A 14,018-nucleotide genomic window follows, 5' to 3' on the forward strand; every position below is an offset into this window, starting at 1 on the left:
CATTTGTACAAATCAGTTTGATATTCAAATGACATATAATTCTTTACAAAACTTCAGCTAGCTATGATGGCATATGTTACAAATGCACTGCCCTACTCCCCCTGGCACAGCTGGCACTACATCATATCATCAAAGAATGAAACTCTAATGTCTAGTATTACTGACTGATTATAATGCACTGTGAGTTACAAGGCAGAAGGCACACATAAGGGGCATCATCAAGAACATTCTGTAAAATCAGATACAGATGAGAGGAATGGAGGTGTACCAGTGTGGACAAATCACAATACCTGCATACAGCCATGGTAAGGCTTCAGGATAAACCCAGGAGGAGCATTAGACAACACCAGGGAGAAGTTTTAAAGTATCACTTGGACTCAATTTCAAGGTTAATAGAGCAACCGCTCTGGTATTATGATACACTTTACAAACAATATGAATAATAAAACTTGAATATCTGACATTATTGACTGGCTGTAATAATCTGTGATTTATGAGGGTGCAGACAAAAATAAGAAAATGTATCAGGGACATTTCATCAACTCAGGGACATATATAAGGTATTACATTGACGTGTGTGAGTGTGTAAATGCATGATGTATGTGTACCTCAAGGTGCTTACTGCAGGAAGGTGTTGATTTGCATTGTGGTAATTATGGACAATTTAAATGCAGAAATTAGCTGATATCGAGGTTTTCCCTCATTGCAGCTAACATGTCCCTAAATTGCATTTTCTGCAATTGCAGAAACAGTCCCTTTGGCTGCAGCTTTTACTGTCCATCTGTCCATAAGGCTGCTGAACTTGAATGCCAGGCATGACAGTGAATATTGCCACTTGCTGTGAAGTATCATCTCCAGTAATCACTCTGGCAAATTAGGTTCATAGGTTCATAGGTTCATACTAGGCTATCTGCCCTGGGGCATTTATAAGCCTAGCCCAATTGTGTTTGGCTTACACCACCCCTTGATTTGATTATACTGTGCCCTTTTTAAAGTTTAGTTTACTGAGCCTCTGTCTAATAGTGACACGGAAGTAATCCCCGGGACAAACCTACGATCCCCCATCCACTCATCAAGATTCTTCTTGAAGAGAGTCAGTGAGGTGCTCTGCCTAACATGAATTGGAATTCTATTCCAGAGCGAAGGGAGCCTCTGGGTTATGAATCTGTCCCTCCAGCATGTTCTATTTATTTCTGTGCTGAGGTTCAAGTCCCTCGAGCGCGTGACTCTAAGGGATTTAGATTTACTGAGGTGGAGCATGTCCATTAATTCTGGGTTGGACATAGCTTTATATGTCAGGCATAGATCGCCTCTAAGTAGGTGGTATGCAACTGAGTAGAGCTGGAGTTTTTTTAACCAAGCAGCATACGGCATCCGTTTGAGTCCCTTGATCCTCTTGGTGAGGTACTTTTGGGGTCTTTCTAATTGCTGCAGGTGTCGGGTAAGGTACATCCCAAAGGGGGCATTGTATTCTATGATGGGCCTGATGAGGCTTCAATAACTGGTACAGTTTGTCTGATCTCTTATGCTATTACTTCCTGAATGTGCAATAGTCAGGAGTGAGTCACCACTCAACTCATGTGCAATATGAACATCAGAATATATCATAATACAACTGATGAAGTACAATATTCTAAGCAATCACAATGTGTCTTGCCGTACCTACTAATTTAATATTGTCTAATGTCTTCCTCTCCAATTGTAATAATTTATTGTGTTGTTAATATTTTAATTATTACTGCATGTGCATTAATCTTACTGTCATTCAAACTATGTGTTCATTGTTATGTCTTGCACTGGGACCAAAGCAAGGTAATTTCATTCAGCTTGCACTGCTGTGTATATCTGTTCGACAATAAAGTTTACTTTGACTTTCACTTTAACCATAGTGGGGGTTCTTTCTGAATCCCAGGGATGATGTTGATGCATATTTGTATATTTTATTACTAAAGAAGTGCAAATATCTGCAAAGCAATTATTGTTATCATTGAGGAACATTTTCCAGCATTATATACACTTTCAGTTGTTACCACACAGAGCCATCAAGCCTGTGTTGGTCAAATTATGCCAGTATTAATATGGCATATATTCATAATTTGTCATGAAAGGGAAAATCACACTTTCTCAATTATTTAACAACCTCATTTAGATTAGCAGCCAATCCAACCTGTGTGTGAATTTGGACTGCGAAATGCTGTTCCACAATATTACTAAGATAATTTCTGACATATTTTCCATAGTTAAAGAAGTAAAATATGTACAAAACAGTGGTAGTTAGTCGTCATGTATCACTGAGAGGTCTTACAGCTTTTATGTGATATTATATCAGAACCATATAAACTCCTAAGTTATTTCCAAAATATTAGTATGGCATATATTCATAATTTGGCATGGAAATACATTACATTTTCACACTTACTGACTACTCCATATGGGTTAGTAGCCATTTCTGACTTGTGTGATGACTTAGCCTTTGAAATGGTGTTCTGCAATTCTTCAAAGTGGACAGAACCAGAAATGTTTTTATAAATTTGATGTCTATGCATATTTGCCCCCTAGTCCTGGGGGGCCCCAACCACAGCAAGTTATCTTATTTTGTTATTTTGTTACATGGTTGTCAAGCCAACAAAAGCCAGTACAGTTGTTGTTGTGTCTTTCGGCTTTTCCCGGTTAGGGGTCGCCACAGCGGAACTCCGGTCCGCTAATTATTGGTAGTTCATTTTTACGTACCGAGTTGCCAGCTCTGCCACACAACCTTCAATGAAGGTACGCCCATTCACACATGTCTCAACGCAGAAGATGCTCTAGCTGAGAATCGAACCGGACAGCGTCTTACTGTGAGGCGATAACGCTACCGCAGTACCACCACCGCAGTCTTATTTATTGATTAAATCAGAAGGATAATAAACTGTGGCTGAGGAATCCTAATGATCATTATTACTAATTATGCTTTAAAATTAAAAAATAGCTTTATGTCTTTTTTAATGGCAGACTTAATTATGTGGGCATCTGTTAAGTTTTAGTCACATTTTCAACTACATAATTTCAATGAATGCTTTATCACTGACACAGCCTTCTTGTTAAACCCTGCTGGTGGACATTCTCTCCACTACAACTGATGTGCAGCTCTTAATTTGTAAATAATGTTATTTTTCCCTAATCTCCCTCAGACACTGTTGTTTTGCATTGAAGGAATGCTTGAACAAAACAAGATGTCTTGAGATGGAAGCTGAAAACTCTGGCATTTAAGTTTGTAAAGTCATTTTCCTGTTCTCCTTATTTACATTCAAGTCTTTCATTCAGCATGGAAATATGTGGCTATGTGGTAACCTGTCTGTTAGTTATGACTGGGGGCTACTTCATTTAACAATATTGGTGATCCCTTGAATTCACTAATTCTGACTGAGGCCCCACTGACTGCTAAACCTACCACTGTCTCCTGATTCTGCTAATCTTGTTAAGGCCATCTGACTTCTTTTTATTTTTTTCTAAATCAATTTTGTCCAGATACCTCAAAGTCCATTAATGTGGTAGGGACTTCAATTTCTGTTCACTCTGCTAATGGTTTCACTTTGCTAATCCTGCTAGATTCTCCAGTTTTCTTAATCTTGTCTTCTTTCCCTTAATTCTGTTCTGGAAACATACTAGTTCTGTTAATTCTGGTCCCCAAAGCCATCATTTCTAAGTGGGATGGGACCTGCTTGTTTACTTCTGCTATGCTTTCACTGATTTCCTATGGCTGTTAATTCTGTAGAGGTTACCACAACTGTAACTGTAGGGGTTACCACAACTGTACCTCTAACCTTTCTATCCATTCATATATTAGCACCCATTCATGTGAAACAATTCTTGAATAGGTCTCCTACGCAGAGACAGCCACAATGTGCATTAAGTCAGTTGACTGCAACATATTTTTGCTTTATTTTGTCTGTATTAAAAAAGTATGTTTTGCTGAAAAAAACTTGTGACATTTGGCATATGTTTATTTTTTTACTATTTTGTCCTTCAATAAACTACCATAAGTTTGTTTACTGTACATATGCCATCTTTTCTTCATATATTTTGACCTCTGAGTACACATCATACTTTTTTGAGGTGAGTAGTACATGACATGTTACTTTGCCGAATCTTTTTTTTTGAGTAACATATATAACAATATTTCTATTACTATATTGTAATTAAAATATAGCAATGTGTTCAATATTGTATGTATACTTATCTTGCTTTCCTACATCGTAATCGGTTGGTAAGTTAGAATGGGAAGATGAAATGTTTAATAGGTAACTGCATGAATAATGCTTTAAAAAGAGTATGTGATTGATCAGGTGGACCTTATTATTAGGTATGAGTATAAATAATGATGATAGAGGAACTGTACCTTCCATGCAGCTGGCTACATCTGGTGTGGTACAGAAGTATTGAACAAGACTACAAACACATTAGTCTATGTGTGTGTGTGTGCGTTATTTGACAAAAATGTACCTGACTATGGATTGCTTAAAGAAAGGAAACTTGTATGTTCTCAAAAAGAGGTAGGAGGGGTAGGGAATACAGTGATAGTGTGGGAAGTGGTGATGGGGTGGTTGGTGTAGAGCATAGTGTGGGTGTTGCAACTTTAAAGCCACTGTAGTTCATGGGCACTTGCATATAAGTACTGAGCATGTGCAAGCAGAGTGCCATTTTGTGTAAGCAGTTGGAGTGAAAGGATGTATGTGTTTAGCTGTCAGTCAGTTAGCTAATTTGATTAAGTTTTATGTTCCAGTCATCCATCCTAATGTGTTTGTGTGTGTACTAAATGTCTTAAGCCTCACTGTCTTATTTGAATACACAAGATGAGCAACATGGTGTCAGAAGTGGAATCCGAAGTCAAAACCATAAGGCGCACAGTCAATAATGGAGGAATATACAGGAGTGGCTCAAACAACTCGCAAATGACTTGTAAACAAGATAGAAAATATTTCCAGGTATTTAGACTCATTTAAAATGATTTCTCAGTCACTGAATGCTTCACCAAATATTCAAAATTCTCAGAATGAATTAATGAATAAATAAAATGTTCGAAATTGCAACATATTGATAAAAGTACTCAAAATAATTACAAAAACATCTGAAACTATATCTGAATCATATAAAATGTTCAAAAAAAAAAAAGACTATTTTTTTTACAATGTACTACTTTTTTGCATTAATTAAAGCTATTAGAAGTATCAGAAGTGTGCAAAGTGTTGGCAGTGTGTGCAATATTATAGCACAATCTTTTCAGAGAGTACAGTTATGTTAAAGAGTCAGTTGTGCAGTTAAATATAATTACAAGTAACTGATGTGTGCTTGAAACTTATTTGGCATGGCAGGGGACTTCACAGACCTGGTCTGCTTGCGTTTGATAATGATACTGAAGAAAATTGGAGAGTGTTTGAGCAAGAATATGATATTTTCATACAGGCGACTTTTTCCTGATAAAGGTGCACATACAAAAACATGTATTCTGCTTAATTTAGCTAGTTCAGAAGCCATTGAGAGATAACGTTCATTTGTGTATGCACCTGCTGTTTACGCAGAGGAGCGGGAAGATCACCATACTGTGGTATAGGCTGAAATGCAGGAAGACCCTGAATGCTTAAACTGTAAAGTTAGAGAAATGTGCAACCCTCAAATGAACATTGCAATGGAAAGGCACATATTTTATACAAGAGATCAAAAGCGTGGTGAAACTTTTGTAGCATACATAACTGACTTGAGAAACAAGACAAAAATGTGCAGACTTGGTGATCTGAGAGATGAGTTGATAAAAAACAGGCTTGTATGTAGTGTTATTAATGATCCATGATTACAGCTTCTTCCAGCACAAATGTTGATAGTATGCAGTACAAGGTTAAGAGATATAAACCAAGGGGCAGTGTCACACCTGTGGCCCCTCTAACAAAACCTGTGGCTCCCACAATGAAACCCAGGGCAGCTTTAGTAAAACCCAGGGCACACGCATCAAAACCGAGGCATTTTTTATCAAAACCCATGGAAAATCTCATAACCAACTGTCAAAATTGTGGAGGTAGTAATGAACCTAAACAAAAAAGTGCTTAGCTTTTGGTCAGCAATGCCACGGATGTAAAAAGTGAAATCATTTTAGAACGCTTTGTAAATCTGAAGAAACACATTCTTTTATTAAGCGAGGGCATTCAAAGAAACAAATTGATCAGATAGAAAGCTGTGACCCTACTTTTTATGTTGATTGTGTTTCTGTGCTGGATGAAAAGGTTAATGCAGTGGATTTTTTGGCAAAGAGTGAAGTATTTTGTACTGTACTGATTAATGGGAGACCTGTAGAGCTCAAAGTTGATACTGGTTCAAAGTGCAATGTTATGTCAGCAGAAATGGTTGATAAGGTAAAAGTTGGTGAAAAGCTTGATTTGGCAAAGTGTGCAAAGCTTGTTGCTTATGGTGGTGAAGAGATTCAAACTGAAAGCTCAGTAGTGCTTTCACACTATTCTGCTGGGAACAAACATGAGTTGCAAATTTATATAGTCAAAAGACATGTGCAGCCATTGTTAGACCTCAAAGATAGTTTAAAAAAGAGACTGATTTCATTTAATAAAGTCCACCAAGTGAACATCAATAACAATGAAGGTTTCACATATTTTTTCTGAATACGCTGACATTTTCAAAGATGAGCTTGCAAATTCCAAGTTGCATACTCCATGAAGTTAGACCATGAGATAAGCCCAGTTGTCAGACCAGCATGGAAAGTTTCACTAGCAATGCAGGACAAATTAAAAGCAGAGCTCGATAGAATTGTGCATTTAGGATTAATTTGTCCAGTAGAAGAACCAACTGAATGGGTATCCTTCATGGTAATAGCTCATAAGAAAGGCTCAGATGATATTCGAATATGTATTGATCCAAGAGCTTTGAAGAAAGTACTTAAAAGAGCTCATCATGCAATGTGAACAGTTGAAGAAGTCGCTACTCTCATGCCAAATGCCACTGTTTTTTCTGTCTTAGATGCAAAAAGTTAATTTTGGCAAATTTTGCTTGATCAAAAATCTTCATTGCTAACCACTTTCAGTACACAATTTGGAAGGTACAGATTTTTAATGCCATTTGGAATAACTTTTGCCAGTGAAGTCTTCTGACATGCAGTGGAGAAAATCTTTGGGGGTTATCCATGTGCTGTTAAAGTAGATGATATTCTTGTTGGAAGCAATGGTGAACTCGAACATGATAGAAACTTCAAGAAAGTTCTAGATCGTGCTCGTGAAGTGAATCTTAAACTGAATCCTCAGAAATGTAAATTCAGGCTGAAAGAAGTTACTTATATGGGTCATTTGTTTACCAGTTCAGGCTTATGATCAGATCCATCCAAGCAAGATGCAATTCTTGAGATGCCAGCTCAAGACAATGCCACATCCTTAGAACATTTTCTTGGCATGGTGAACTGTTTAGGCCAGTTTATTCCTGATATGAGTGAGCTTGCAGCACCACTACGAGAGCTGACATGCAAAAATGTAACTTGGTCCTGGTTAGAACAACACCAAAGATCATTTGGTGTCCTGAATCAGAAAATTTCCAGTTCACCCACGTTGAGATACTATGATGTTCACAAACCTGTAACTCTTGCCTGTGATGCTTCAAAATATGGTTTTGGTGCAGTCATTCTTCAAGAGGGCAGACCAGTAGCCTATATGTCTAGAACTGTAACTCAAACTAAGATGCAGTATGTGCATATTGAAAAAAGAATGTTTGGCAATAGTGTTTGCATGTTCGAAGTTCAATGATTATATTTATGGTTGACCTATCAATATTGAGACTGACCACTAATCTCTGGTTACTATTTTGAGAAAAATAATGCACACTGCTCCAGCTAGATTGCAACACCTGATGTTAAAATTGCAAAAGTACAATTTCAATATGGTTTACACAAAAGACAAACATCTTTATTTTGCTGATACTTTATCCCAATCACCTAGACAAACCACTGAACAGCATGATAATGAGAAAGCTGATTTTGAAGTCATGGAAGTCAGAAATTTTTCTTCCACATGATCTGATGAGCTTAGAAATCACACAGCTTTAGATCTAATTATCCAGAATCTCAATCATTTTATCAGTTATGGATGGCCTGCAAAACAATCTTGTTTACCTCTAGATGTGCAGCAATATTTTCCTTATTTTGATGAGATTATGATGGAAGATGGTATCATTATGAAAGGTCCAAAAGTGGTAATTCCAAAATCCTTGCAACAAGAGTATATTAAAATCTTGCATCAAAGTCACCCAGGAACTGATGTTACCAAAAGAAGGATGAGAGAACTAGTATTTTAGCCTTCTATGTCAAAAGATATTGAGAAGGAAATCTCAGTTTGTTCAAGTTGTAAAAGTAGTAGTAAACCACATCAACAAAAAGAGCCACTTCAGCTAAACCAGATTCCTGAACTACCTTGGTCGACAGTAGCCACAGATATTTTCAAATGGAATGGTCAACATCATTTCGTATTAGTGGACTCTTAATCAAATTGTTTTGAGATTGACCTACTTCCTAACCTAACTTCCAATACTGTAATTACAAAATTGAAGAGAAATTTTTCTGTCCATGGTAGTCCACACAAAGTAATTTCTGATAATGGTGCACAGTTTACAAGTCAGCAGTTCCAAAGATTTGTTCAGACATGGTACTTTGCTCATGTTACTAGTAGTCCTGAGTATCCACAATCTAATGGCTTGGCTGAATGTGCAGTTCAAAGTACAAAACAGTTATTGGAGAAATCCAAACGAGACAAAACTGATATTTTTCTCAATTTTCTTAATCTCAGAAACATTCCTTGAGACAATTTACTTGGTTGACATGCTCAGAAATGTCTGTCAAGAGAAACCAGAACAGCACTACCAATCAGTAAATTTGTTGATTCCAAGTGTTAAAAACAACAAAGCAGTAAAAGCTCAACTCATGAAAAAGTGTTTGTCACAGAAATTCCATTATGACAAAACCAGCAAATGTCTCAAACCATTAAAAGAAGGAGAGAGAATGATGATGCAGACAGCAACAAGTTTTGATCAAGTAGGACTTGTTAAACATCTATGTGAGGAACCAAGATTGTGCATCATTGAGTCACAAGGAATGGAATTTAGGCAGAATCAGAAACATTTATTGCTGGTATCCACACCAGTGTTACGACATCTGGTCTGTAATGGAGACAAATTCTCAGAGTATGCTATTGAATGTTCCTGTTCCAGAGAACAATTCATCTTCTGTTCCTGTTCCTGAAAGTATCCCTGGAGTTTCTAATGAAGAGCATTCCCCAGTAACTGTCCCTGTTGCTAAACCCAGGACTGATTATTATATAATGAGGTCAGGTTGTATCTCAAAATCTAATCCTAGATACATGGCAACCTGAACGTGATTGTTATTTTTTATGAGTTTATATAATTTGCATGCATATCTGAATCTCATTTTTCATTTGCATGACAAAATTATCAAAGAAGGAGGATATAGATCATAGTGTGTGTGTTGTACCTTTAAAGCCACTGTAGTTTATGGGCATGTGTATATAAGTACTGAGCACGTGCAAGCAGATGTAAGTAGTCGAAGTGAAAGCATGTATGTGTGTAGCAGTCAATTAGCTAGGTTGTGTGAGTTTTATGTTCCAGTCATCCATCTTGATGTGTTTGTGGATAATAAACATCTTAATGAACACCCAAGCCTCATTGTCTTATTTGAATACACAAGACAAATGACAGTTGGGTAACCAGGAGAGGATATTTGTGATGGAGAGCTAGAGTGAGGGCTAAAATATATTATGATACCTTGTTCCTTCTCGGCCTCTGAGCATTAAAGCCATCTGGGGACCCCCAAAATGTTAATGCCAGCCCTGACGATAAGAAGTATGAAACTATAATGTCTGGCTTCATTGACTGATTGCAGTCCTCAGTGATTTACTAGAAAATCAAACATTTTTGAAGGATAGAGCAAAAATAAGAGTCAAAATCATGCTTATCCTACAATGTCAGGGAGAGTTGAGAGGAATGAGGGGCTGCAATGCCTTGACTGTATGCATTTTTTTTCATTCGTTTGAAGTGTACTCACTAAAGAAAGAGACTATAATTGCCAGACATGTGTGCGTGTGTGTGTGTGTGTGTGTGTGTGTGTGTGTGTGTGTGTGTGTGTGTGTGTGTGTGTGTGTGTGTGTGTGTGTGTGTGTGTGTGTGTGTGTGTGTGTGTGTGTGTGTGTGTGTGTGTGTGTGTGTGTGTGTGTGTGTGTGTGTGTGTGTGTGTGTGTGTGTGTGTGTGTGTGTGTGTGTGTGTGTGTGTGTGTGTGTGTGTGTGTGTGTGTGTGTGTGTGTGTGTGTGTACGTGTACATTGTGACATTTTTAAATTCTTACATAATATATATTCTGAATGTAAAATATGTCCTCCAACAGCAATTGCATATCCTACATCAACTTTAAAACATTACTTCAGTGAACTATTTTGCATCAAAAATATAAAAAAATAATACCCACTTCTGTGGCATAGAGGGATAAAGCCCTGACCTACAGCCCAGGCAACCTGTGCTCAGTTAGTAGCTTGGGTGACTGAATAAATAACATGAAGAATGGCTGTGCCCATCCTGAGGGGCTAGGCATTCCCTAAGATAATCCCTTGTCTAGTGCAGATACAGGTTCTTAGTTTTAGCACTTACATTTGCGTATTCCTGCTCAGCACTTGTTCAGAACTTGTAAGCACTAAATAAGCTAATAATTACTATAGCACTCAATCTTCCTCATTACCTAGAGGAAAACAGTTTTTGTACTTACTTTTCTCACTTGCTTAGAGAAAAACAGCTCTTGTACTCACTTTCCTCACTTATCTAGAAGAAAATATTTTTTTTTTTATTCAGGCATGTCCAAGGGTCAGCTCCCAGTGTTCTCTCCTGTCTATCTGATGAATCTGGGCATCTTGGGGCAATGTAGAAATTGCCTCATGTACACAGACAACCCTCTCCTCCTACCACCCAACACTACAACCTGTGAGAGATGCACTTATCTAAACAAACTGGAGGTAAAGCTCTCTCCAACCAAGACTGAACTTGACAGTCACGAGGAGAAGGTAAACATTTGCACCCCACCTCACTCATCACATAGTCTCACTAAATCTACACCACCAAAATCCACACATAGTAACACAAAAACATTCACAGGGGCTCTGAATAATAATCTGTCTAAGCAACAGAGACATCCAAAGCAGAAACGCAAGCAACCTCCATCCCCCAGCACAACCCAAATGACACATAGCCCACAGACTCAGTGTGCCACTCAACCACAGCCAATAAGGCAAAACAACGTACCCAACACACTAGTCATAGGTGACTCTATAGTCAGGCACATTGATGTCCCACTCATCAGGCTAAACAATGAGAAGGTTACTGTCAGCTGCCTGTCGGGTGCCAGGATCTGCCACATAACTCACGTACTCAAGTCACTCCACATGAAGTACAAATATGACTCTGTCATTCTACATGTTGGTGTGAATGACCTGAAATGTACCTCCCTGGACTACATGAAAAGAGACATGGAAGAGCTCTCTGATCTTGTAGCCCAGGCAGGTATGACCCTAGCACTGAGTAGCATTCTGCCATTGCCCCGAATGATACTGCAGTAAGAGGACAAAATGATTGACTTCAACAATTGGCTAAGCTTCTGGTGTCATTCTAAGGGGATTCAGTATCTGTCTGTTTGGGTTGACATGGTCGACAGACCACGATGCTTTGCCACAGATGGCCTGCACCTGTCGCCCCTGGGATTCCGGATACTGGCTAAGGCTCTTGCTGCCTCTATAGTGCCTTTTTAGGCAAGGTTCAAATAACAAATTTACCACCATAACAGCAACAGGCAAGCAAAAACTGAGGGTAATGCTACTCAATGCTAGAAGTCTAAATCTCAAAATGCACTCACTCGAGGCACTCCATAAAATGGAGAACATCGATATCTGTGCAGTGACTGAGACCTGGTTCAAGGCTCCAGAGAGCACCCTTGAACTACCAGGCTATAACATATATCACACTTTTCAGCCATGTAACCTGGACCGAAACACCAAAGGCAGAGGTGTGTCCATATTCATTAAGGATATCCACACCTCCAGGCTAGTTGCTCAGCATAATGCATCCGAGGTTATCCAAATGCAACTAACTCTGGGCAAAACTACAATCCAAATTGTAGCTTGCTACAGATCCCCCACCATGCCCCAGGATTCCCACTCCTCTTTTCTTGATGTACTGGAAAATATTAGGGTTCAACCAAACACCCTAATAATGGGCAACTTCAACTACCCACCATTAACTGGGAAAACTACTCGTGTACCAACTCCTTAGCTCAACGCTTTCTGGAATTCATAAACTCCAATGCTCTGGATCAACTTATCCACACCCCCACCAGGGGCAACAATAACCTACACCTAGTCATTACGAACATGAGTGACTGGTGTTCCACACCTGAAGTCAACCCTTATTTGGTCCTATCTGACAATAAGCTAATCACCCTTGATATCCACATCCCGCCCCCACCCCCCATTAAGGAAACCACGGTAAAAAAATTCTACAAAGCCAACTTCATGCTTCTTAAGACAGAAGTGGTGAATTTCATGACACCCATGCAGATGGACAATACAGTTACAACTGCTGAATCCTACACAAATGCACTCTATAAGCACTTACACGAGTGAATGGATTGTGCTATCCCAAACAGAACCAAGACGCTGTCCTTCAAAAAAAGGAAGTCAATGTGGTGGTCCCCTGCCATAAACAAACTATACAACAGAAGGAAGAAACTGTTGCAAAAGAGTAAAATCCCATGAGTGGAGGAGCTCCCTGGTAAGTCTCAGTAAGAAGCTGAGATCCCTTATAAGATCCTCCAAATCTAGCTTTGAAAACAAAATCGACACTAATTCTAAGGACAACCACAAAGCATTCTATAGCTATGTCAAGAATCTCGATGGCAACACCCAGATCTGCTCTGAGTTACAGCACAAAGGCACAAAAATTACAGAACCAACTGATATTGCCCAACATTCTGACTTTACCCCCCCACCCTCTAAAGGGCCCATATTGATACAGGAAGAATGCAGAGTCCCTGTAATCACAACTATGCAGGTAAAAGCTGCACTCTCTAAAGCCAAAAACACAGCATCCATGGGACCAGACAACATCCCAGGCTGTGTTTTACACGAAGTTCAGAACGAACTGGCTCCCCACTTAAGCACCATGTTCAATAATAGCCTCGCATCAATGTATGATGCACAGCAACAGTTATCCCACTCCACAAAGGGGGAGCCAACACTGATCCTGGGAACTATCGACATATTAGCCTGACGAGCCTGGTCTGCAAGTCCATGGAACGTATCATCATGGAGCACATAAACAAAGACATTTTTAACCTCCAAACTCTGGATCTCACCCAGATGAGGTTTGTGAAAGGCAAATCATGCCTTCTGAACCCAATTGACTTCTTTGAGGCACTCACTAATGCCGTAGATGAGGGTAAGGTGGTTCACACAGCCTATCCTGACCTCGCCAAGGCTTTCAACACCATCCCCCATTCTGGAATTATAGCTAAACTCACTAAACTAGGTATAAATCCCTATGTCACAAGATGGGTTGCCAACTGGCTCACTGACAGAACCCACACTGTAAAAGTTGCAGACTCCAAATCTGACCTTGAAGCAGTGACAAGTGGAGTACCCAGGGTTCCATCCTGGGACCTCTCCTGTTAGCCTGTACTTCAGAGAAGTAGATACCAAACACAGAAGGCCTCTGGCTAATGAAGTTCACAGATGACTGCAAACTAGGAGCCATAGTCAAGTCCCCAAATGATGCGGACATCCTACAGAAGGGCCTCGCTGAGACAGATGTCTGGTGTCAGAGCCATGGCCTCAAGCTCAATGCCAAAAACTGCAGTATCATCCCCTTTGGTAAAAACTCTGTACCCATGAACTACCATATAGGCATCAATCTCCTTAACACTGAATGTATGATAAGAGACCGTGGGACCC

This window comes from Protopterus annectens, chromosome 6.part0 (genome assembly GCF_019279795.1).
Source record: "Protopterus annectens isolate FY-2018-M chromosome 6.part0, PAN1.0, whole genome shotgun sequence".
In the NCBI taxonomy this organism is placed as follows: Eukaryota; Metazoa; Chordata; order Ceratodontiformes; family Protopteridae; genus Protopterus; species Protopterus annectens.